The 24,533-nt window shown below is 38.2% G+C and overlaps 1 long non-coding RNA gene across 2 annotated transcripts; it reads right to left on the bottom strand.

Moving 5' to 3' along the window:
* Window positions 1-1,385: 1,385 nt before the first annotated feature.
* LOC110123141 (uncharacterized) lies at window positions 1,386-20,941 on the bottom strand. 2 transcript variants are annotated; one of them, XR_011482806.1, is made up of 3 exons: window positions 20,715-20,941; window positions 20,109-20,248; window positions 1,386-1,755 (listed from the first exon to the last, which is right to left on the bottom strand). It is a non-coding gene; the product is annotated as an uncharacterized lncRNA (long non-coding RNA). The 2 variants fall into 2 exon arrangements; XR_002309443.2 differs by having other exon boundaries at window positions 20,619-20,940.
* Window positions 20,942-24,533: the final 3,592 nt, after the last annotated feature.

Raw genomic sequence — 24,533 nt, 5'->3', positions numbered from 1 at the left:
GTTGATCCCTGGGTTGGGAAGATCCCCTAGAGAGGAAAATGGCAACTCACTCCAGTATTCTTGCCTGGAGAATTCCATGGACAGAGGAGTCTGGTGGGCTACAATCCATGCGATAGCAAAGAGTCAGACACGACTGAGTGACTAACACATTCATTATCATTTCCCTGGTAGTTCAGTGGCTAAGACTCTGAGCTCCCAATGCAGGGGCCCGGGGTTCAATCCCTGGTCAGGGAATTAGATCCACACTGCAACAAAATTCCTGAAGCCAAAACTAAGACATGATGCAGCAAAATAAGTAAATAAATACATATTTTTTAAAGGATAACTAAATCTCACACTGATTTGATTACTCATTCATTTACAATTTTCATTTTCTTGATTGAATCCACTCCCCTCTCTCTTTCTGTCAATATTGTATTGGGTTCCTGGTACTGAGAAGGGGGAATCCTACTCAAGTATTTTCACCAGTTTGAATTTGGAGACCTCTTGGTCTTTTAAGAGCCTAATAATAAAGATCTAGTCTTAGTACAGACTTACCTCCATTAGTGATCAAGCTAATGTTTATAATCAAACTCTTGATCTCCATTTATTTATGCCCACGGCTAAATAAAAAAAATGATTTCAAGAAGGTGTGGCCTTTCTCTAAGGCAGAAATCCCCAAATTTGTGTTCCTGGGAAGTAGTCCCCAAAGCGTTATGAAAGAAAAACACCTGAGATTTCTCTGGTTAAAAGAGAAAGTTCAGGAAAAATTGAGTTAAATGAAATTCCTCAGTGTTCTTTAGTCAAAAAGTTTAACAGCTTTCGCCTGTGAATGTATCTTAGACATTTACAAAGAGAGGGCTATAGTATGACTCAGTGATTCCCAGAGCGCTGATCATAAGAACTCTATTTCCTGGAGTACACATTACCGTCCCCTGCAGCCTGAGCTCTTCAGAGTCACATGGGGAAGGCTTCTGTTAGGTTCCAGCCAAGCTTCTTTGGATTCTTTCTGTTGCCTCGCCTCTCTCTCTCTCTTTTTTTTCTTTTTCTTTTTCACTTAGCTCTTTAATGGCAAACGACTAGTGGTAGAACTCTGCCAAGGAGTGTTCATCTGTTTAAAAATTTTCCATGTATTTGAAAATTTGAGTAAAATTGCATGAATTTTTTTTTAAATTTTGCTTTTTTCCTTATAAAACAATACATACTGATCAGAAAAAAAGTTTAATGTGAGAAAAGCCTAAACAATTTTGAGCATGCATAATCTACCACCTATAGAAAACTTGTTTATATTTGGTTACTTTTTCCTTTAAAAAATTCCTATCTGTCAGTATAAAAAGTCATAATTACTTTATACCTTATCATACTTTGTATCTTTATTTCAACTTTATATCATATCATTATCTGGTTTAGATTAGTTAGGTTACAAACTCTCTGCAAATGTAATAGACTAAGATCCAAAATATTTACTTAAACCCATCAGGCCCTCTGTGTCTTGTCTCCGGCTTGCAGCTCCAGGGGGAGAGCCTCCTTCTTTTTAATGACCCTTTGAGCATACTTATGTCCTTGTTCATTTTTACATCAGAACTTCATCATTTGCTTTTGTTCTTCTGGAATCTTCTTCTCTTACATCTGTACAAAGTGTACTCCTTTTGATCACAGATGTTAATGATAATCAGACAGGCTGGTAATAATTGATTTTCTGTACCTCAGGATTATGGTTTATTTGCTCTTCTTAAGAAGTGAAGTTTTGGTATTTCTGTTGGTATTACACTGTCACTGTAATAATACAAATAATCTGAAATTAGTCATTGATGTTTTGAAATCAAGGTTTAAAATTCAATTATTAAATTTATATAAAAAGGAAAGAAAGTCTTATGTACACTCTAGAGTGGCCCACATCTGTAAATAACAATGGATTATGATGTTGCAGAGATTCCATTGAATTAATAACTCACTCTTCAAAGATATTTCAAATGAGTGGAATATAAATGTAAGAGTAATGATATCAATTCAGGCAATTATCTACACAGGAAAAAACTCAAGGGCAAGCTACAGGTCTTTTTTTGACCAAAATCTACAGCTTCCTATCAATAAAAACACTATAGTCTTTTTAAAGATATTAAAATAAACATATAAAATTTTCTAAAAAGTCTCTTCAAAGATTTCTAGTAAGAGATAGGACTGTTCAAAGAGTCAAGAGAAAATATTTGGAGTGGGCACAAGATTGCTTCTCACTGACTTCTTTAGTCAGAATAAACTTAGCTATAAATTTGCATATAATGACCTTTGATACAAAAATGATGATAGTATCAATGAGCTATGCTTTTTAGTAAATGTGTTACATTGTGTTGCTTTTGAGACTTTCAGGATTAATTAAAATTTCTTTATTTTTGTGGAGTGTCTGTTTTAAATCTTTTAAAAAATTTTTAAAATTTATTTTTGCCATGCTGTGTTGGCATGCAGGATATTAGTTCCCTGACCAGGGATAGAACCCATGCCCCTGCAGTGGAAGCATGGAGTCTTAACCACTGCACCACCAGGGAAGTCTTTTAGTTTGTTTTTAAGTAATAATTTTCTACTAGTAATTTTATCACTTAATAACATACTAAAATGACAGTGCTTATTTGACTTCTGAATTTATGAACATGTGGGTTAGTTGGTGTCATAACATAGTTGTACATTTTTATTTTTGAAATTATTAAACATTTGACTTCATGGATTTTTATTGTATCAAATCTAAACTTATTTGTTTATTTTGCAAAATATAAGTAGACCAGTATTATGTAAAATAAATAATGAAATATGTGTCTTTTTTTTTTTTTTTTTTAGTATAACATTCACTAGTCCCTAGTTTGATCTCTTTATCAAATGTTACCATATCAGAAAGGCCTTTCTGGCTCCTCTGTCCAAAGCAGAGCATTCTAAACGCCACACTCGGCCACCCAATACCTCACTTGGCTTAATTTTCCTGCCACTTAGATATTGTTCTGAAATAATATTGTTTATATTTTACCTGACTTAGTTTATATCATCCCTCAGAGGAATATAAACTCCCTTAGAGTAGGAATTTTCTCTTTGTGTCCCCAATGCATAGAAAAACACTTTGTATTCAGTAGGTGATGAATAAATATTTATTAAATGAATGTGGTAATAAATGAAGTAAAGAGTCACTAATTCCAGTTTTTGAAAACATAGTAATAATCATGGTAAAAATATGAGTTGCTGCAATCTGGGGGTTATTAAATATTAACACTGAGATGAGTATCAGTTATTTTTAAATTTGGTATTATTTATTTTAGATTAAATCTCATTTAAAATACTAATGGATCAAAAGTAATGAATATTCTAAAGTGACTAAGAATCCATTTCAAAATTGTTCTTCAGTAAAATTACACCAATTTACATTTCTACCAATGATTCATTCTCACTTTACTGTTTGACTTTCAAACTTCTGTTCACAGGCGTCTGTCTCCACCAGTATTGGTCTCTCTTTGCTTTCCTTCATTCAGCTAATAGTATTAGATCTGTGTCTTTCTACTAAAAGCCACAATGCCCTTTGTTACAGAAGAAAAGATTTGAGAAAACAATGTGAAGCACCATTGTTTATTTCCTTAAAATTTAAAGACACTTTAAAAGATGCACCCATTAAATTTGTTGTGGTAAATGATCTTAAAGCTTAAAAACAAAATTTACTGAAAAATCATCAGTGTCTTCGAATATGCCCTTGTAATCATGATTATGAACAAATACCTATATGCTTTTCACAGGATAGACTTTATATTTTTATTTAGTTTTATACTAACAAACTGTTTTATGGTGATTTATGTAATCTCTAACAGTTTGAATTTTGCAATATACGAAGAAAGCAATCCTCTTTAGGTTTTATTAACAAGTTGCTTGTCAAAATCTGTATGTGCATTTGGCCATGGAGACATATTTTTTCCTTCATTTTTTAAAAAATACCTGCTTTTATTTTTTCTGTGCCTAATTGCCGTGGAGTGCTGTGTATACATCTGAAAGGTAGCACCTTTAGCTCTGCAGGCTTTTATCCCAGACATCTGATAATAATTACTGCATAAATAAATTCATAACACCAGGCAGTTAGAAGCAGTCTAATTGCAACAATTAATTTGTAGACTTACCTAATTAAATTTCCCTAGCCAGAATGTGTTGTCTGCATACATCAAAGTTTACAAAAGAGAAGTAACAGAGCAGAATAAAAAGTGACAGTGTCCCTAATAAAGTCCCTTGAGAGGAACTTCTAAGGTTAAAATAAAAATCTATCAATGCTGAACAAGAAAATATGCAGTTCCACTGAAATGATGGATGGCTCTGCTAACCTTCATGCAAAACGATCCTGACACATATTATTACTGAAACAGAAATGAGCATATCTTTGTCTACCTTATTGCCTTTATAACGTGGGTGAGATGGTCTGAGAGTCAGAAAACTCTCTTTTATGTTGTACTTGGGAACATTAAGATGATCCTGATCTCTTTCCTCCTCTTGAGACTCCCATAGCTACTTGTTTATCTGCTCTCTTGCCTTCCTGTAAGAATTGAGTAATTGCAAAAATGTGCGGTGAGGAGAGAAAACTGCATAGCCTGCACCTTTGGCGAGCACAGACGTGCTTGCCCTGCCACTGGGGGACACAGGAAAATTCACGTTTTCCAGTCCGAGTGTGACATATACAAGAACAAATGACAATTACCATGTCATACTGTCTTTAAAAAGAGAGAAAAAATAATTTAGTGGCTAAAAGGACAGAGCACAAGTCAGCTTAACTGGGGAATAATACTATGAAAGCTTTTCAGTAAGCCTTTTTTTTTTTTTGGCAGAAACATTGGTTTTTATTTCTCTATCACCCACATTGGTAGCTATTTCTCCTCCTTTCCTTGGGATTTATTAATATGTAAGGGACTTCCCTGGTGGCTCAGTGGTAAAGAATCCATTTGCCAGTGCAGAAGATGCGGTTTGATTTGGGTAGGGAAGATGGCCTGGAGAAGGAAATAGCAATCCATTCCAGTATTCTTGCCTGGAAAGTCCCATGGACAGAGGAGTCTGGCAGGTTACAGACCATGGGGTTGCAAAGAGTCAGACACGACTTAGCAATTGAATAACTGAACAATGAAAGTGAGGGATAAAGCTTTATTATCAGGCACCACCACAACATACCTCTTCTTCCAGCTTGACCTCTGAAAATGTTGGTAGAAGCAAAAGGCAGACACAATAGGATACATCTGAGTTTCCTTATAGAAACTTACATTAAAGTTTTATTAGCAAATAAAAGAATGCTGCTGCTGGTGTGGTTTAGTTGCCAAGTCATGTCTGACTTGGGATTTCCCAGGCAAGAATACTGGAGTGCTTTGCCATTTCCTTCTCCAAAATAAAAGAATAGATCACACCAAACCAAAATTCAGATACTGTATTGGAAATCAAAGTTTGTGACTGCTGTACCTTCACTGACTGCCAGTTGTCCATTTCATGAAGAAAAACATAGATTCTTAACTTTGGGATAGAGATCTACACAAGGAAATGTACTGACTTCAAATCTTTTATTGATGTCATTACAATCTCTCTCTCCCGTATTTTTAAACCAAAAGGAGCCTTTAAATGCCAAAGGAAACACTCCCCACAAAATTGTAATAGTTTTCTCTCCATTCTCTTGAGGAAAGAATAGTTGCAACAGTTTTATCTAGAAAGATTACCTTTGTGTAGACTGTACTCTATACAACATGGACTGATGTGTTGAGCAAAGATGGGTGGATACAAGGTAGGAAATCCAAAGAATTCCATGATTATAGTTAGGATATTAGTTTGTTTGTTTGTTTGTTTTTATAGTCAGGATATTAGTTTGACTTCACCAGTTTGTTTTACATGCAGATTCCCAGAGAATTATTAATAGTTGCACTCATATTCAAGTGTCACATCATGTAAAATAGAGCTCATCTTTGATCCTCTGTAATAGTGGATTATTACCACCCTTTGAAAAAGTAGAAAACTATGAGCTTTCAATCCCAGTGCCTATGATATATTATTCAATTTATACATCTGATTCAAGTACATTTGAATTTGAAATGTATCTGCCATAAGAAAGGTCTACATACGGAATTAGGGTCAAAATAAAGTAAAAGGAAATCCTATCTTCTGATGTGAATTAAATTAGAAACTCTCAGAACAATAGGATGAGAGAAAGATAATGAAGTTTGGGTAATGGAATTAATCAGGAAAGCACTTCTCCCCCCTTGACCTCCCTTGGAACACTCTCCTTTTGTCTTCTCTGACACCACACCCCCTTATCGTGCTTATTCTCAGTAACTTTACTGGCTCTTTCTATTTTGCTGAGATCTCGTCAAGGTTTTTTCCCAGCCTTTTTGCCCTCTTGTTCTATTCTGTTGGGTCTCCAGGGGCGATCTTTGAATCAAGATCACCACCTCAACATCAACACACTGTTCAACACAGAGCAGGTGCTCGGAAATATTCATAGAATGAATGAATTTCTGAATCCCTGCGGACACTGAGACAGTTATCATGTAGTCCAAAACGTACCAGACTTACAGAGATGAAATTTCAGCTCCTTGTGTATCCTAGCTATGGATCTTAAGTCTCAGGCTCCTATTTTTCTCCACTTAAAAAAGTGATATAGTACAAGGTAATCTTAAACAGTAAAGGAATAATGAATGTTTAAGCCATAAACAAACTTTAGAGCAAAATACAATACAAAATAATTGTCTTTAACAATTTCACAGTGTTTTCAATATCACATTATTATTTCATAGTGTTGTAGAACCAGGTGGGATTTATATATATTATTAATAATGACACTTTGCTGACAAAGGTCCATGTAGTCAAAGCTATGGTTTTTCCAGTAGTCATGTATAGATGTGAGAGTTGGACCATAAAGAAGGCTGAGCATCAAAGAAATGATGCTTTTGAATGGGGGTGCTGGAGAAGACTCTAGAGAGTCTCTTGGACAACAGGAAGATCAAACCAGTCAACCCTCAAAGAAATCAACACTGACTATTCATTAGAAGGACAGTTACTGAAGCGCTAATACTTTGGCCACATGATGCAAAGAACTGACTCATTGGAAAAGGCCCTGATGCGGGAAAAGATAGAAGGCCAAAGAAGAAGGAGCAGCAGAGGATGAGATGGCTGGATAGCATCACCAACTCAACGGACATGAATCTGAGCAAACTCCAAGAGACAGTGGAGGACAGAGGAGCTTGGCGTGCCACAGTGCATGGGGTTGCACAGAATCAGACGTGACTTAGCAATTGAACAACAACAGTGACACAGTGCAATGCCACAGTATCCAGGTATCTGAGCATTTCAGGGTGAAGTAGTGAAAGAACCACGGGCTCCTCCTGTGTCTGAACCTGCTGCTCACAGGCTTCCTGACCTCAGGTCTCCAGGGTTGACCTCATTTGAGAAAGGTGAGCAGTGGTTTCCACATGAAAGGAGTGGAAGCTTAGCACTACGTAGACAGCAATGAAACTTCTTTTCTCTTTACCTTTTAATACTGTGTGTGAGCAATTACAAAAAACAAGGTTCATTGGGTTTTCTAGGGTAGATCTAATTGTGATATTTTTTCTTTATATATATATATATATTTTTTTTATTGAAGTATATTTGACTTACAATGTTTCAGGTGCACAACAAGGTGATTCAGTTGTACATATACACATAGATTATTTTTGAGATTATTTTCCATTATATGTTATTACAAACTATTGATTATGATTCCCTGTGCTATACGGTAAACATTTGTTGCTTGCTGCATGTCTATATTTTTAAATTAGAAAGCTAGCATTCTATTCATACTAAATCAAACAAGTGGAGTCAAAATGTCATGTTTTTTTTTAGTTAGTAAAAAATTCATAAATTTTCTAAAATAACATATATATTATACATACTTTTTATATATCTATACAAAAGCTTTTCTACTACACTTGATAAAGGTTTGAGAAAGAATATCAAAAAAAGAAGAGATGGAGAAATTGGAAAACATAAACTAAATTAAATGGGAGCACTGAATATGAAATAGAAAAAGTGAAACAAACTAGATAAAAGTAAAAATAATCATATAGTCCAGTTGTTTTAATATATGACTGCTCGGTAAAAACATATCTGGAACTTTGGAGAAAAAAAAAGTAACACCTGGTCATTTGTATTTTTCAAAAAATTCAAAGATAATTCTGATATGCATCTGGATTTTATAAAGTGATTACAGGTTTCTCTATTAAATGGTCATTTTGGTGACATAGAATTCTGTTATTTTTCTGTTGACCAATCATGATACAATGGTATTAAGTGAGTAACAGTTACAAAGTCACAATAGTAAAAGATGTTCATCAGTTTTCACAATCAATATTTTAAATACAAGAAACAGACACTAATTTTAAGATGAGAGAAATGCAGGTCAGTTCCAGTGGATTTTTTACTGGATCTCATTTTTTTTTAACCTCAAACAATAATTAATTATATTGTCTATGTCAGCTTCAACCCTCTACTTACATGATTCTGCCCTTTTGCTGTTGTTTGCTTTGCTTTTCTAACTCTATGTCTTGGCAGAGCTTACTTGTCTACTACCATCTCCCCACGCCCGTGTCTGGCTCACAACTAGTCTGTTTAAAAGGGAAACGTTGTTCTGAAGCTTTTAAAAAATCTATCTTGGGGCAGAAATGATGGGCAGCATTGAGAGGCTATCATAAATCTACTAGTGCATCTGAGGTGACTGTAATTGGTGGGTTTTATCTCTGCTTTTTAGTAGTAACTTTAGAGAGCAGGTTTCTTTGGAGAGACATTCCTCACAGGAGCTTTGTAATGTTACAGTGCTGCTGGTGGTGGTTGGTGAATTTGTCTTTGGTGAAGGATTACATGCAGATCTCAATGTGACATACCTAACTACAACAACAGCTACAACCACAGATGCTAATTATGTGTTCCTGGTGAAAACAAAACAAAACAAACCCTTAATTGTAAAGGTGGATGATAGGGATCATATCAGGTCCATAATCTGATTAGGAGTCTTCCAGAACAGAACATGAACAGAATACTTTCACGTGAATCCTCACTCAGATACTCTTACTGAAATACACTGATATATTCCAGACTGACTGGAGAGTCTAACACATTAGTTTCCTAAAACAAACAAACAAACAAACAAACAAAAACCCCTCATCGAAATGAGGGCTGCAAGTCTGCCCTCAACCCCTCACTCGTTGCTATTTCCTTGCCCAGACCTGAGGAGTGGGTGGTAATTTCTGCCAGCTCACCTGTGAACACCACTAGGAGGAAAAGGGGGCAGAAAGGAGTAAGCCAGGCAGGTCCTCTGAGGCTTATTTCTGCTTAAAATGTGGTTAAAATGACCATTTAGACTTGGCTGGAATTACCTTTTCACTTCATTCTGCTATGAAATAAACCATTAAACAGTGCAAATAATGTGCATGAAATTACAGATGCAAACAGACCTTTTCCCCAGGGACTCCCTTGCCTCTCAAGGGATGCTGGGACCACCATGGTCTCATGAGCTTGCCTGGAAGGAAGAAGTCACCTGATCAAAAGAGCGCAAAGCCATTTAAAACCATTTTCAGGTGAAGAAGGAGGTGGTCCAGTGGCTCTACATCACCTCACCTCATCTGAACTTAATATCCATATTCTGGGTTCATCATCTGTTTTATCATAAATATAAACTTCTGGAAGGATTTTTTTTTTTTTTTTTGGTATCAACTCTACTTGAAGTTTCAGTTCAGTAGTCCTGGCCAAGGCTATAACACAAAAATGAAATATTTCTGTCGGAAGGAAACATACAACTTCAGGGAACGGGCACTTTGATTGAAAGAAGGAGACAAGGTAATACAGTCAAAAGAGCTATTCTGCCCCTCCGAGGTCCTTCCAGGAAAGCACCAGCTAATTGAAGTATCCACTTGGTTAGGACTATATCTGAATGTTAATGTCTTTTTTAAAAATTCAGAATGCCTCAGGCTTTCAGCAACCAGTGGCATCTTGCCTTTTCTTTTCACAAGCTCCCTTTTGACTACAAGTGTGTACAGCATTTATTAATTCATCTACTCTATTCAGATGTTTTGAAGCCAGTATATCCTTTTTCCGCTTTGCTTTTAAATGAAAAGAAAGTAAAATTGAAAAGAAATCTTTCATCTCACTACCTTTCCCTTGAATGTGAGAACTAGGCTTGAACTAGCTTTTCTGCCACTCATAACTTCTTGTGGAGTTGTTGAGTAGGTTTTCTTACAAAGCAAGGCAAAGCATTTTGCTTTTAGGGGATAAAGAAAGATTTTTAAAAAAATACCATTCATCATCAAGTAGATTTCCATTAGCACAGTGGTCAGTTTCATTACATGGTATGAATATCTCTATTATGTGCTAGAAGTGCTTGTTCTCCTCTCAAAACTATATTGAAAATAATTTGATGTCAATTTCCATGGTGATAGAAAAGAAGAACATCACTCGGAAACATAACGAGCACATGTATCTGAGTTATTGTGAAACACTGAATTGTTCCCTTTGTGTCAAGTTCTCTGGTTTTTGTTGTTATTATTGTTTCATTACCTGATAAGGAAAAAAATTCTTTAAAAAAAAATGTAGGGTAATTATTGAATTGCATCCTTTTTTTATCTTGCTGGCCATCATTTTTTTTTAGGAGACAATGCTTCAAAAGAAGCCTCCTAATTCTGCTTTGTGAAAATGTTAATAATGAAACTCTCTTTGGGTGGAAAGAACTTTAGGTAAGACAGCAGAATATCATATTCCCTTTGTATGGCCAAATGCCACCATTTAAGTGTTTTTATTGTTTGTGAGGCAGAGGAACTATTGCATAAGTACTGTATTGATATAACTTTCTGGTCTTTTTCTTCTACTGTTTGTACCTGTTTGGTATCATGTATTAAACCTATGCAAAAATGAATCTCTTTGGTGCAGTACAGGTGACGGATGTAATTAATCTGGTTTGCTTTTTTGGGTTCTGGAGTCAGGCCAACAATTGTTAGATAGGAGCCTCCCAGCCCAGATAGGTTCTACATCAGGTTTTGAAGAACTTTGGAGAGAGAATCAGTTGAACAAAAATGAGATCACACTAATTTACTGTATATTTTATCTTATTGAATCCAATATACTTGGATAGTATACCTGCACGGGTCAGATTAAATCCCAATTGCTCATCACAAAAGAACTCACGAAGACCCTGAAACCTGTCATCATGTGTTTCCAAGGCCTTTGTCTTTTCCTACTCCAATCTCCCAATTTATCCCCCTCCCTTTGAGGTTTCATTTTATAGCAGGATAGCTCTAACTTTGTATCTAATTTTTACTCAATTATACTGGATTATAGTTTCTTTTTAGTTTACCTTGTTATGACTAAATCTGCACTGTTATTAATATATTCAATTTGTGGTGTTTTGTTTGGAAAAGGCTATGACTAAAGATGAGGAGAAATTCCTTAAAAATTAAATATGTGAAGCAATCATCATAACTAGGATGTATCCAGCTGTAAAAAAAAAAAAAAACCCAAAAATAAACAAAAACTGAATGACTGGGAAAATCAATATATGCATCATTTATTAGAACTATTTCCACAGAAAATATTTTAATATTCTACCCCTTTTTGAAGTGGTTAAAAATGTGACCATATTCACTAACTGTACATTCACCTAAACTGTCTGGTGGCAATTTTTTTATAATTAATTCATAAAAGGATTTCTTTCTTAAAAGGTGACTGTTTGTACATGGAAATCAAATCTTACAGTGAGAGTACAGTTGGCTCATGTCTGTACCCCTGTACTCCCCAACAAAGTTACATGAAATTCTCCATTCATAACAGAAACTCTGTGTGACCTTCAAAAGTGTGGTCATGTAAAGCTGCCCAGGAATTTTGTGTTCAGCTCTTTAGGGCAAGCAGCTGCTGAAGTTCTTCCAAAAAGTTTGCCATGAATGTGTACGTGACTGAGCCTTCCAGGGTGAAGCAAGTTGCGTAACTTGGATTCTCTCAAGATAGATATTTGATGACATGATCATGGGTCCAATTTCATGGTTATTCCAAGAGAAATGCTGATCAGCATTGCATTTATTTTAGGAAAGGGAAAGCAATCCACTCTGTGTGTTTCAGGCACCTGCCAGCTCTTCTGTCCGATGCTGGGTTGCCTCAGCCAGCTGTCGTGGCCTTCCAAAGCACTTCAAGCCCTGTGTTGGCTACTGTTCACTACTGACCGTTGCCTCTGGCAGAAACTGCAGGGAAAGACATGACCTCAGGGCAGGCTCACTCTTCATGACATCTGAGTTTGGGGAAGTGAAGTCTATTTCACTCTTAGCTCACCCTTTGAACTCAGGTTACCCTAGAGTTGGTCTTCCCAGGTGGTCCAGTGATAAAGAATCTGCCTGCCACTGCAGGAAACCTGGGTTCGATCTTTGGGTCGGGACGATCCCCTGGAGAAGGAAATGGCAACCCATTCCAGTATTCTTGCCTGGGAAATCCCATGGACAGAGGAGGCTGGCGGGCTATGGTCCATGGGGTCACAAAGCATCAGATACAACTGAGTGACTAAACAACAACAGAAAACCCTGGAGTCACCCCAACTAACAATAAACATGGGACTTCTATTTTATTGATCTAAGTAATCATCTTTATATTTGCTGGCAAGCTTGGGCCACAATGTGGATAACTGGTTTAAATAGTTTTGTAAAATTAATTTCTTTGGACACACACCTCTAGTAACTTATGCCCTTTACATCTCATTAATGACTAACCCTCATTAATGAAATTAATTTGAACATGGTTAGAGAAATCAAGTGGACATTTCATATTTGTTAAAGATAAATTATCTCTCAAGGACAATATGGCTTTTAAACAAGACTGCTGTATTCTTTCTAGAAATTCCTGTTTAGAAGACTTCTGAGAAGTGCCTTGGAGGCATTCATTCATTCAAAAACTAGTCACTATCATGTATCAGATAATTTTCTAGGTACTAGGAATCCAATAATGAATAAGACAGATGGGTGCTAGGATAGAAGCAATTGTTCCTGGGTGAGACAATCAAAAAACAAGTTAAAGGACAGAAAAAAAAAATGTGTTGAAGAGTAATAAGTGCTGGGAAGGGAACAAATGAGGGGCTAAGAGAACAGAAGTTACTTTAGAGATATGTTCTAAACAGGGGCATTTACCCTGAAATCCAAAGGAAAAAGAAGGGGAGACATGAAGTTAGCTGGACCCAAAGGAACTTGAGGGATGTTGAAATGAGGTAGGAGATAGATGGGTCCCCAGGCTGAGCAGGTGGAATTCAATTCCCTGTGGACCAATAATCCAAGATGAAAACAGCAGGACAATCAAGAGAGGAAGCTGGGCCCTGAACACCTAAGAGATAAAAGACCACATATCTCTTGCTCTCAAAGTCAAAGATACCTTCCCACTGGAAAGATTCTTGGAGGTCAAAGGGTGATCTACCCTAGGCCTCCTCCCTAGAGTCCCTCTTGGCTGAGAGACGCACATGAACACATGGGAGGATCCTGAGATTTGCCAAATACAGACTCAGAATGAGGCAAATCAAAATGATTGACCAAAGGAAACCCTAAAGAAATGCCCCACATAAATGATCTAAACCACCGTGAGGGCATGACTGAGTCTGCCCGTGTGTCTATCCACAAGTAGCTTACTCTTTTTCCTCCTAATAAACACTTCGATTGTTTAACTGCTCTGTCTTTGTGGGAATTCTTCTCTGCAAAGCTGAAGAGCTAGGGCCTTGTCACTGACCACGGGTCTAGTGGTTAGGACTCAGCTCATGGTTGTGACTTGACCACAATCTCAGGCCAGGAACTGAAGCCCCACTACAAGCCACTGCAGGCCAAAGCTGGCAGAGATCAGACACATGATGAGGCTAAAGAGGAAGGCAGAGGCCAAGTCATGCACAGGTTTATAGCAAGGAGATCAAAGCAAGGAGATGGATCATATCCTAATTACAATGGAGAGTTTAATAAATCTGGGTGGTGTTGTTTTGATCCAATTTTTGTTTTAACAATGCCAGTTTTTCATAATGCCTGTTTTCTCATCTATGTGTTGAAAAGCTTAGAGGGGATAGTAAAGTACAAGAAAAGAAGTAGGGAGACCAGTCAAAAGATATTTGCAGGAATCCAGGAAAGAGAAGATGGTGAGATAACACAGTGACTCTGGGAAATGAGCAAATTATTTGGGACATATTTTGAAGGTAGTATGAAAAGAAATGCCTAATTCATTGTATGGAGGGGGCATGATTTCTGCTGAAATATTATGGTAGGAAACGGAAGAAAGAAAAGAAGACTGGACCTTATATTGAAAATAGTTTTATCCCAACCGGTCTATAGACTACAATTGTGCATATTTATTTCTCAGACTTGGAGAATGACACTTAGAGCCTTTGTTGGAGAAAGAAGCTGATGTAAAGCACCTTTCCTAGGATGACTGGAGTGCAGAGTTTTAGAGGACAATTGCTTTTTTCTAGGTAGTGACAAAGACTTTCTCCTTGACCTAACTCTAATCAGATTCCTCTGAACCTTCACAGACCCAACCTTGGGCTTGGTGTTTGATGCTGTTTAGTCTACTTTTAGCAAAAATCCTGCTGGCTTAGTTATTTGAAAATCCCCTACCCTTGATGTTTTATCCTCTGGCCTACCTTCAGCAAATATTCTGTTGAATTGTTTTAGCAAGAATCCTCCTAGCTTGGATATTTCTTCTTAATAATTGTCCATCCACCAGCCTCCCCTCCTACTTAGCCATGAATCTCCACTGGTCTTTATACTTAGAGTTGAGCCTGGTCTCTCCCAGCTCCCGCAGAACCCCCTTGCTCTGGTCCCCCTAGATAAAACCTGTTGGCCTCTTGAAAAAAATGTCATGAGTAATTTTTTTTTTAAACAGTAAGAGAAAAAACAAAAGAAAGCAGTGAGGGAAGAATAAGAGAGGGTAACAAGAGCCGACAGATCGGAAAACTGAAAGTGAGAAGATAGAGTTAAATGGCAGGGGGAGCCCAGAAAAAAGAAATGATGACCAAATGGTTTGCACTAAGAGCCATCTGACACAGCTTGTGGGAAACATCCCAGTATCTCCTTTTGAGATCTGCTCATCTGCTTCCTACTTCTCAGAAGAAGGAAAGATAAAGTCTCTTGCTCTAGCATGGCTTCCCCCACCCCTTTCCCTCCCAGCCCATAAGCTGTTTCGCTGCTACAAGGATATTTCTCTTTAAAATCTCACAAGTCCCCATTATGACAACAATTTGGTGGCAATGAAAACACTGTGGTAACACTTGTTTACCCTGAGGAAGCACCTGAATCTGTGTCTTCTTAAAAGAACCTGAAATGGACATGTACATTCTTGGGAAGAAACGAATACAGCACTGCTAGGTGAGATGGCATGCTGAGTTCATTATTACTGTTGTTTCAATGACACTTATATTTGAATTATGTCCAAAGCTCTTGATTATTTTGAATGCATCTTTTCAGTGTCATGTAAAGCAGATGAATTGGAAATCTACCCCCTGCAAACCCCACATATCTATTAAGGAGTGTATGTAATATCAATTCAGACAACTCTAGATCTTGACTGAGTATGCCATTTTTCATTTCAGGTTTATGTCTCTCAGAGATTCTGGTTTAAAACTCAATGCAGGTTTGGCTCAGTTTTCAGTGTACATCTCTTTGAGAGTGGTTAATGGATTGACAATTTAAAATCCATGCAGATTATTTTAGCATTGTTTGTTCCTTGAATCCAATATTTATGAGTATACTGGCCAATATTAATTCCTTAAATAGTTTCACTGTGTAGGCATTTGTCATGCTTCTAATGAACCAAGAGACTACTTTAGAAGTATGTGGCTTGGGTGAAGTGGTTTCTGGCTCCTCTGTGATATTGTCTTTCTCTCCTTCCAGAACATCAGTGGTGGTCTGTCATGAAAAGGACCTAAGTACAGGATATAATTTCAGTATCTTTGAGCTCTGGCATTAGGTTATTCATCTAGAAGTCATAATGTGTGAGTTAGTCACTCAGTCATGTCTGACTCTTTGCAACCCCATTGACTGTAGCTTGCCAGGCTCCTCTGTCCCAGGAATTCTCCAGGCCAGAATACTGGAGAGGGTTGCCATTCCCTTCTCCAGGGGCTCTTCCCGACCCAAGGGTCAAATGTAGGTCTCCCACATTGTGGACAGATTCTTTACCTTCTGAGCCACCAAGAAATCCCAGAAATAATAAAAAGGGTTAAGAATTGAGAGAGTAGCATTGAAACATATACATTACCATATATAAAATAGATAGCTAGGGGGAAGTTGCTATATAGCCCAGGGACCTCAACCTGGTGCTCTGTAACAACATAGAGTGGCAGGATAGGGTGAGGGGTGAGAAGGAGGTTCAAGAGGAAGGGACATTTATATACTTATGGCTGCTTCATGGTGTATGGCAGAAACCAACATAACATTGTAAAGCAATTATTCTCCAATTAAAAACTTTTAAAAAAATCAGTGACCAAATGGTCTCTGGTATTGGAATTGCAGGTATCTCATTAACAGTATGATCAAGCTATTTCATCAGATGGATGACTGAACTTGTACTAGAAGCCTTCTTTACAGAATGCCATCTCTCAGCTGTCAATCAATCCTCCAGGGTTTTGCACACTTGAATAGAAATAATACCCAACCACAGTATTTATCATCAGGCCCAAAGTCTTTCTCCAGCGTGAGTATTTTTTATCACTGAATCAGGATGAGCCAGTAAAATAATTTGTTAGAGGGAAAAAAAGTGTCTTTTGTCCTTTGGTTCTTGAACAGAAAGACGAGGCTTTCTTGTAATCAATCTGCAGTCAAACCAGAGCCTACAGGTAAATCAGAAATCAAAGTTTTGTGGATGACAAAGGGTAGTGATATCTCTGAAATAAAGGTGGAAAAATGAAAGTTTTGGTTGGATCTATTTTTCAGTTTCAGAACTTGGAGCAAATGACAGTGGTGATACTGAAAATTTTTCCAGATGCTAACACCCTAAGTGGAGAAGGAAATGGCAACCCACTCCAGTGTTCTTGCCTGGAGAAACCCAGGGACGGGGAAGCCTGGTGGGCTGCCATCTCTGGGGTCGCACAGAGTCAGACACAACTGAAGCGACTTAGCAGTAGCAGCAGCAACACCCTAAGTATCACTGACTCAATGAACATGAGTTTCAGTAAACTCCGGGAGTTGGTGATGGATAGGGAGGTCTGGCGTGCTGCAGACCATGAGGCTGCAGAGTCGAGCATGACTGAGTGACTGAGCTGAACTGAACTGAACTGAACTGAACAGCCTAAGTTCTTCCTAATATATTTATCTGTTAATGGGAAACAGACGTAAAGCACAGAACACACCCACTCTCCAAACAACCAAAAACTCTCACAAGGAATATGAAAGCAGAAATTTGACGATGATAAACAAAATTAGAAGCAGGTGCAGAGAGAATCCAGGGACATGCAAATATACCTTTAATCTGCTTATAACAGCACCTTTTCTCAGGTATTTTTCATAGGCAAATTTTAGTTCTACCTTGAACAAAGCTGACTTTCTTGCTTCATAATTTATCTTTTCTACTTGACATCTCTTCTGTATTTGTATTATTTCCATACTTCAATTTCTTTTCTGTACTTTGGCTCGATGGCTTTTAATACAATCAGCTGAATAGCTGTGCGTGTGCGTGTGTGTGTGTGTGTGTGTGTGTGTGTGTGCGCGGCATCCAGGTGTGTGTGAGTAGGTGAAAGTATATTGTGCCTTTTAAGCAGCACTATTAATGAGATCACGTATAACAGGAGTCCACTGGTTCTATGAAATTAAGCAGTGATGGCAATTTCTTATTCTTAAAGAACATCCATATGGACTTTCTTCTCAAATTCTAAAAGCAAACATAGAATAACATCTTGTGCATGCTGTGTTTGAAAATTCTTCTACACTGACTGAGTTGCAATTTATTTTTTCTGCCAGCTGAGTTGCCCTTGCTATCGTATGTGTTAGAGTCTGCCTGAGCAGAAAGTCTAACATTTCTTCTCATTCCTATTGTTTACATATAGGGATCTGCCAACAAGAGAGGCAGTTTGCATTTGTGAAAGGCAAAAATAAATTAATTAGGTGCTTAGGGAAATAATTATGTAAATATACTTCAAGGATTCCTTACAAGGCAATAAAATAAGAAGACTTGGCTACTGCTGGGTTTGAATCTATGAGCAGTACCCAGTCACAAGAGTCATTTCTAAGGAAAAGGTTGCAAATAATAAATAATTTGAAAATTTAAAACTGTGATCATCTAGCACACTTAGATGGTGTTTGGAATCATTTACCACAACCACAGATTTTTTTAGTGTTCCTAACTTAGCAGCAGAAAAAAGTAAATATGAATCCTTAGGTAATTCAGGAATGAGTCTATTGCTTCCTGATCCAAGCATGAGATTTCTCTGAAGTCTTGTGGTTTCTCATAAATATTCATGATCATTTTGCATTGTATACATGTAATATACATGTTTACTTCAACAAAAAATTAATATGTCCCCAATCTCCTTGAATAAAATGATTCTGAAAGATATACCAACTTTATTCTGTGGCCTCCGGTTGGTGCGGAGGTTCTGTCAATATCATCAGGTGTCCCCGGGGTTAAGAGGCATACAGCAACCTGGCTGGCTTGTCACAACAGCCCCCGCAGAGTCTTCTACGAATGTAGTTTTTGTTATCTTTAGTTTACAAGGGCAAGAACTGAAGCTCAGAAATTCTAAGTAACCTAATACAGGTAAGCTATGATCTCCCAATGATTCCAAGCCCCACTGCTCTCTTAATGCCACTGAGCTGCCTGAATAAATAAACTTCTATCCTAGGTGCTTTCAATGGAGCCCAAAATAACCCCCCCCCCCACCTGTCATCACTTCTATGCTTCCCCACCTCAGCGCTATATAGAGACATGTTATACAAGGCTGATATTTTTCAGTGGGACTATTTTTGCTATAAATAAACTCTGAAAAATGTCACTGACCATTGGTAATTTTCTGGGTCAGGTGCATGGATAAAAGGAAACATGCAAACATCAGCCTTTCTTTTCCAAGTTCTTTCACTTTCTAAGTCACTCACTCACTCAGTCATGCACTCTGCAGGCTGACACGTATCCTCCAAAATTGTAGGCGCCACGTTCTAAGTGCTTGGCTATGAAAATTATATGTTCTCCACAGACAAATCACAACCACATTTAGTTGTTCTTTCTTCTTAGTTACTTATGTCCCTTTCACAGACCACTGAGTGGGAGAGAGAACTAAATATAGAAGATGACACAGTATAAAGTGTGCTTTCATTGAGTTATGTCCAGGGTTTTATGAGAACACAGGAGTGATGTATCAAAATGAAAAGGATCAGTCAGGGAAGACTTCTGGGAGAGGTGGTAAGTGAGCTGGAATTTGAAGGATGGGTAGGAGTTGACTAAATTAACCAGGGGTGCAGAGAGGGAGGAAGTGACTGTGTCATGGAGGGCAAATGGATTTCCTTAGGTTATTGCTTCTGATCTCATGATGGAGTAAAACAGAAGAAGTTAAGGTGGATGTAGAAACCTGGTCCAACCTCTGTTAAATAAAGCTTTCAAATTTAACTGTGATATCTGCCAGGGCATGAGGAGAATGCCAAGCAATCACTAGATTACCTCTATTCCCAAAGTGTTGTTGGAAGTGAAACAAATGGAAAAATTCAGGTTTAATTATTGCGATAAGCATGGAAATAAACCTGATAAATGACAACCTTGGAAATATACAGCAGAATTAACAGGAGGGAGTTATACTTTTGCCCATCTCTTCTGCATATTCTTATCTCTTCTCATTTAATGGAAGAAACATACAATTGTATTTTTCCTGGAAGATTCTAAAAATGTCGTTGTTCTTACTTGCACCTTTATTTATCTATTTGCTGCTTTGGTCACAATGCCAGTTTTCTTATTTGTACAGAGTATTTTGAGAAAGTGGAGATCTGGGCAGACTATGGTCTATTTGTTAATGTATTATACATAAGGGCGGTTTGAATCTATTTTATCTAAGCCTGTGCTATCTATTCAGCTCTGAGTTTGCATAAAATACATATTCCTACGGCCCTTAGAATACATGACATTTTATCAAAAGTGACCTGTATGCTCCCGTATGTTTCTCCCGTGATGATACCTCCTGGGTTTCCCGTAACAAAGAACTTCAAGCTTCCAAGGAGAGTTAATGCTCTTCCTTTTGAAGATGGTGAGTTGGTGAGATCACACACTAGGTAACTGAAACCTGAAACATCATAAAGGTATTTTCAAAACTCAGGCATTCTGTGAATGAGACATGAAATGAATTTCATGCCCATCGGCTCCCTGGAGCCTTGTCACAATAGATAAGGCCAAATCGAAGGATGCAGCATTACTTCTTGTGGGCTAGTGAGCAGCAGAGTTAATAACTGAATCATCATTTCACTCCAGGACATAGAAGCTTGCTACATCCTGTGTCCTTTTGATCCCTTTATAATAGCAAACGAAGAAATACTTTTAAATCAGACCAAATGATGAAGACATCTATATATGCTCTTCTATAATTTGGCCTAAACACTTATTCAAAATCCCTTCCTCTGGGTGGGCTTCTCAGGTGAATCCCACCATCTGTTTACCTTAATATTTCATTTATATGGTACGTTGATTGTGTAAATGATCCCAGTTCTTCATACCCTCACCCCCTCCCCATATCCGCGTGCTTGGCAACGTGCCTCAGTAGTCCTCAGCATTCAGGGAACCTATTTCCCAGACCCTTGGTTCTGAGTTGGGCCATGTGATTTGATTATGTGTGTATGTATGCTCAGTCACTCAGTTGTGTCTGGTCCTTTGTGACCTCACAGACTGTAGCCCACCAGGCTTCTCTGTCCGTGGAACTTTCCAGGCAAGAATACTGGAGTAGAATGCCAATTCCTACTCCAGGGGATCTTCCCCACCCAGGGATTGAACCCACTGTTCTTGCATCTTCTGCCTTGGCAGGTGGATTCTTTACTACTAGCACCTCCTGGGAAGTCCTATGATTTGATGGGGCCTCTGCAATTTCAATAGTTGTGGTGTAAGTGGAAGCTTGTTAGAGTGGCTGCCATTTCCATGTCCTTTCTTCCTCTGATTTTGCCATGAGAACAAGTCTGGACTAGTCTAGACTAGCTTGCTAGAGAAGAAATGTGTGTCCTTACTGTACCAGTTGCCAGGCAGCCAACCAGCAGACATCATTATTGTGACAACAAGCCACAGATGGCCACAGGTGTACAACCAACCCTGCTGAGCCCAGCCTACGATTGTGGAGCACTGCAGACTCATGAGCTGAGTACATAGCTACTGTCTGATGACACAAGGGCTAGTGCTTGGTACATAGCTTTACTCTGACCATACATACTGATAACAATTTCTGTTGTTTCTATTTATGTATATTATGCTTTCTAATTCATAGAAAAAAATTATATTTTGTTTTTGTTGCATGTACTAAACTTATTCCATTAGCCTCGCCTTTATTTAAAGAATTAGATTTATTTAATGAACTTTCTCTCTGAGACCCCAGAAGAGGCTACCACATGACCGTTCACTCCCTTTTGCCTTTAACTGCTTGGACTAAGATTGTGTACCTGTTTCAAAGACAAGCAAACTGGCTGGTTGGCAGCTCACCAGATTTGGTATCTAATCTGATAGGAATTTGAATTAAGGCAACTGAGATGCTTGCTGAAGTGGATGCAATGACAGGGAGGTTAGGAATGGTTTTCATTTTGAACCACGTGCATAGTTAGTTCATTGTTAGATCAAGCAGATTGCAAAACAGAATGCCGTATGCAGAAGGAAGCAGAGATGAGAAAGCTGGTGACCTCCAAAAGAAAACAAAGATGGCCTTGTGTCCTTGTGACTCTCTGGACTCCAGTTCTGGTTTTCATGGGTTCGAACTCTGATTCTAAGAGATTTCCTTTCACTTTCAGTCACCAGCCAGACTTCAACTCCTCTGTGTGAGCTAAGTGGCTTCAATTATGTTTGACTCTTTGTGATCCTATGGACTATACCCTGCAAGGCTCCTCTATCCATGGGATTCTCCAGTCAAGAATACTGGAGTCAATTGCCATGCCCTCCTCCAGAAGATTTTCCCAACCCAGGGATCGAACCTGCATCTCTTAGATCGCCAACATTGGCAGGCAGATTCTTTATCACGAGGGCCATGCTATTTTTAGAACAATTTTAGGTATCCTGGAAATTTGTAAATGTAGTAGAGAAGGTTCTCATACATCCTGCACTCAATTTTTCCTATTATTAGCATCTTACATTAGTGTGGTACATTTGTTAAAGTGAGTCAACCAATACTGATACGGTGCATCCTTTATTCAGATTTCCTTAGTTTTTCACCATTTTTTTTCTCCTGTTTCAAGATCCCTTATAGGATGCATATAATATTTGGTCATCAAACTTCCCAGGTTGTACTAGTGGTAAAGACTCCAACTGCCAGTGCAGGAGATGCACGAGTTAGAGGTTCTATCCCTGGGTGGGGAAGATCTTTTGGAGAATGAAATGGCACCCCACTCCATTATTCTTGTCTGAAAAGTTCCATGGGCAGAGGAGCCTGGCAGGCTACAGTTCATGGGCTACAAAGAGTCAGATATGACTGAGCACACAAATCTTGTTAGACGCGTCTTTGCCAAGACAGCTTCTCAGATTTTCCTTCTTCTCCCTGTTGTTCGCTACTTGGTCAGTAAGTTGTGTCCGACTCTTTGTGACCCCATGGACTGTAGCCCACCAGCCTTCTATGTCCATGGGATTCTCCAGGCAAGAATACTAGAGTAGGTTGCCATTTCCTTCTCCAGGGGATCTTTCCCACCCAGGGATTGAACCCATGTCTCCTGTATTGGCAGGTGGGTTCTTTACCACTGAGCCACCTGGATGACCTTAAAGATTTTGGGGAGTATTGGTCAGATATCTGGTAGAATGTGTCCTCATTGACTTGCATATTTTTTTCTTGATTACACCAGAGTCTTGTGTTTTTGAGAAGAGGACCAGAGAGTGCCATTCTCACCACATCATATCAAATGTACATCTGTCAACATGACTCATCATTGATGATGTTGACCTTGATCACCTGGGCGAGGTAGTGCTTGTCAGGTGTCTCTACTGTAAAGTCACTCTTTTTCTGCTCTTTTCATACTGTATTCTTTAGTAGGAAATCACTCTGTACAACTTACATCTACGGAGTGGAGAGTTACACTCTCTCTCCTTGAGAGCAGAGTTTCTACACTTATTATTTGGAATTCTTTTGCATGGGAGACTTGTTTATTTTCTCCTAATTATTTGTTCGATCATTGGAAAGTCATGAATACTTATTTTATATTTTAGGATACAGTCCATCACTATGCTATATATTGTGTTGCTGGATTTGTTTTCTTTGGTCAGTGGAAGATTTTCAATGTTTGTTTTTTGAGTGCTTCCTTACAAGATGCTCTCTGTGTCACTTTTATTAAAGTTAAATTTAGTAGGTCCCTGTTGCTTGCATTCAACAAGCTTGACTGAAACACAGATTTCCTTAGGTTCAGTTGAATGTCCTATTTTCTTTCATCTACTCATACTCCATTCATTGTGTATGTGGGCATTTGTTCACTGCGTGAATATTTACACATGTATTTGTTAGGTAAGGAGCTGGCAGGAGGGAGAGAGCTGTGGTAAAATTTTTGTTATTCAGTCTCTCAGTCATGCCCAACTCTTTGTGACCCATGCACTTCATGCCAGGCTTCCCTGATCTTCACCATCTCCTGGAGTGTGTTCAAACTCATTTCCCTTGAGTTGGTGATGTTATCCAACCATCTCACCCTCTGTCATCCATTTCTCCTCCTGCCATCAATCTTTCCCAGCATCAGAGGCTTTTCCAGTGAGTAGCCTCTTCGCATCAGGTGGCAAAGTATTAGAGCTTCAGTTTCAGCATCAGTCCTTCCAATGAATATTCAGGATTGACTTCCTTTAGGATTGACTGGTTTGATCTCTTTGAAGAGATTGGCAGGAGGGAGAGGGTTGTGGTGAAGTAAAGGAAAAAACAAGAGTTGGGAAACAGTGACTTCTAGAATACCCAAAAGAAAAGTCAGTGAAGCACCTAGCTGTTCTTGCTCTGTGCTACTTGCTTGACAAAGAATACAGATGTATCTTGCCATAGATTTTTAAGACTACTTAGACTTCATACTAATTCACCCATATTTATAGTATTTTAACTTCATTATTAGTAGTATGCAAAAATGATATCATGCTAAAATATGTTAAAATACCAATAGGATATTATCTCTTAGCATAGGTAGAGCAGAAACTACTTCACAAGCATTTGTTTCATAGTGAGCCCTGAAGGAAAATTCACATATAAGAATGATATTGGATATTATGTGCTAGGACTCCACTAGACGCTTTACTGAAATACTAATTTTAATACTCAGAGTAACATAATCCAGATGACAACATCAGTTCAGTTCAGTTAAGTCATACAGTCATGTCTAACTCTTTAGATCCTATGGACAGCAGCATGCCAGGCTTCCCTGTCCATCACC

The sequence above is a fragment of the Odocoileus virginianus genome, chromosome 22 (assembly GCF_023699985.2).
Source record: "Odocoileus virginianus isolate 20LAN1187 ecotype Illinois chromosome 22, Ovbor_1.2, whole genome shotgun sequence".
NCBI classification, from domain to species: Eukaryota; Metazoa; Chordata; class Mammalia; order Artiodactyla; family Cervidae; genus Odocoileus; species Odocoileus virginianus.
The sequence above is the reverse complement of the archived record's forward strand: the minus strand, read 5'-3'. Positions and strand labels throughout refer to the sequence as shown.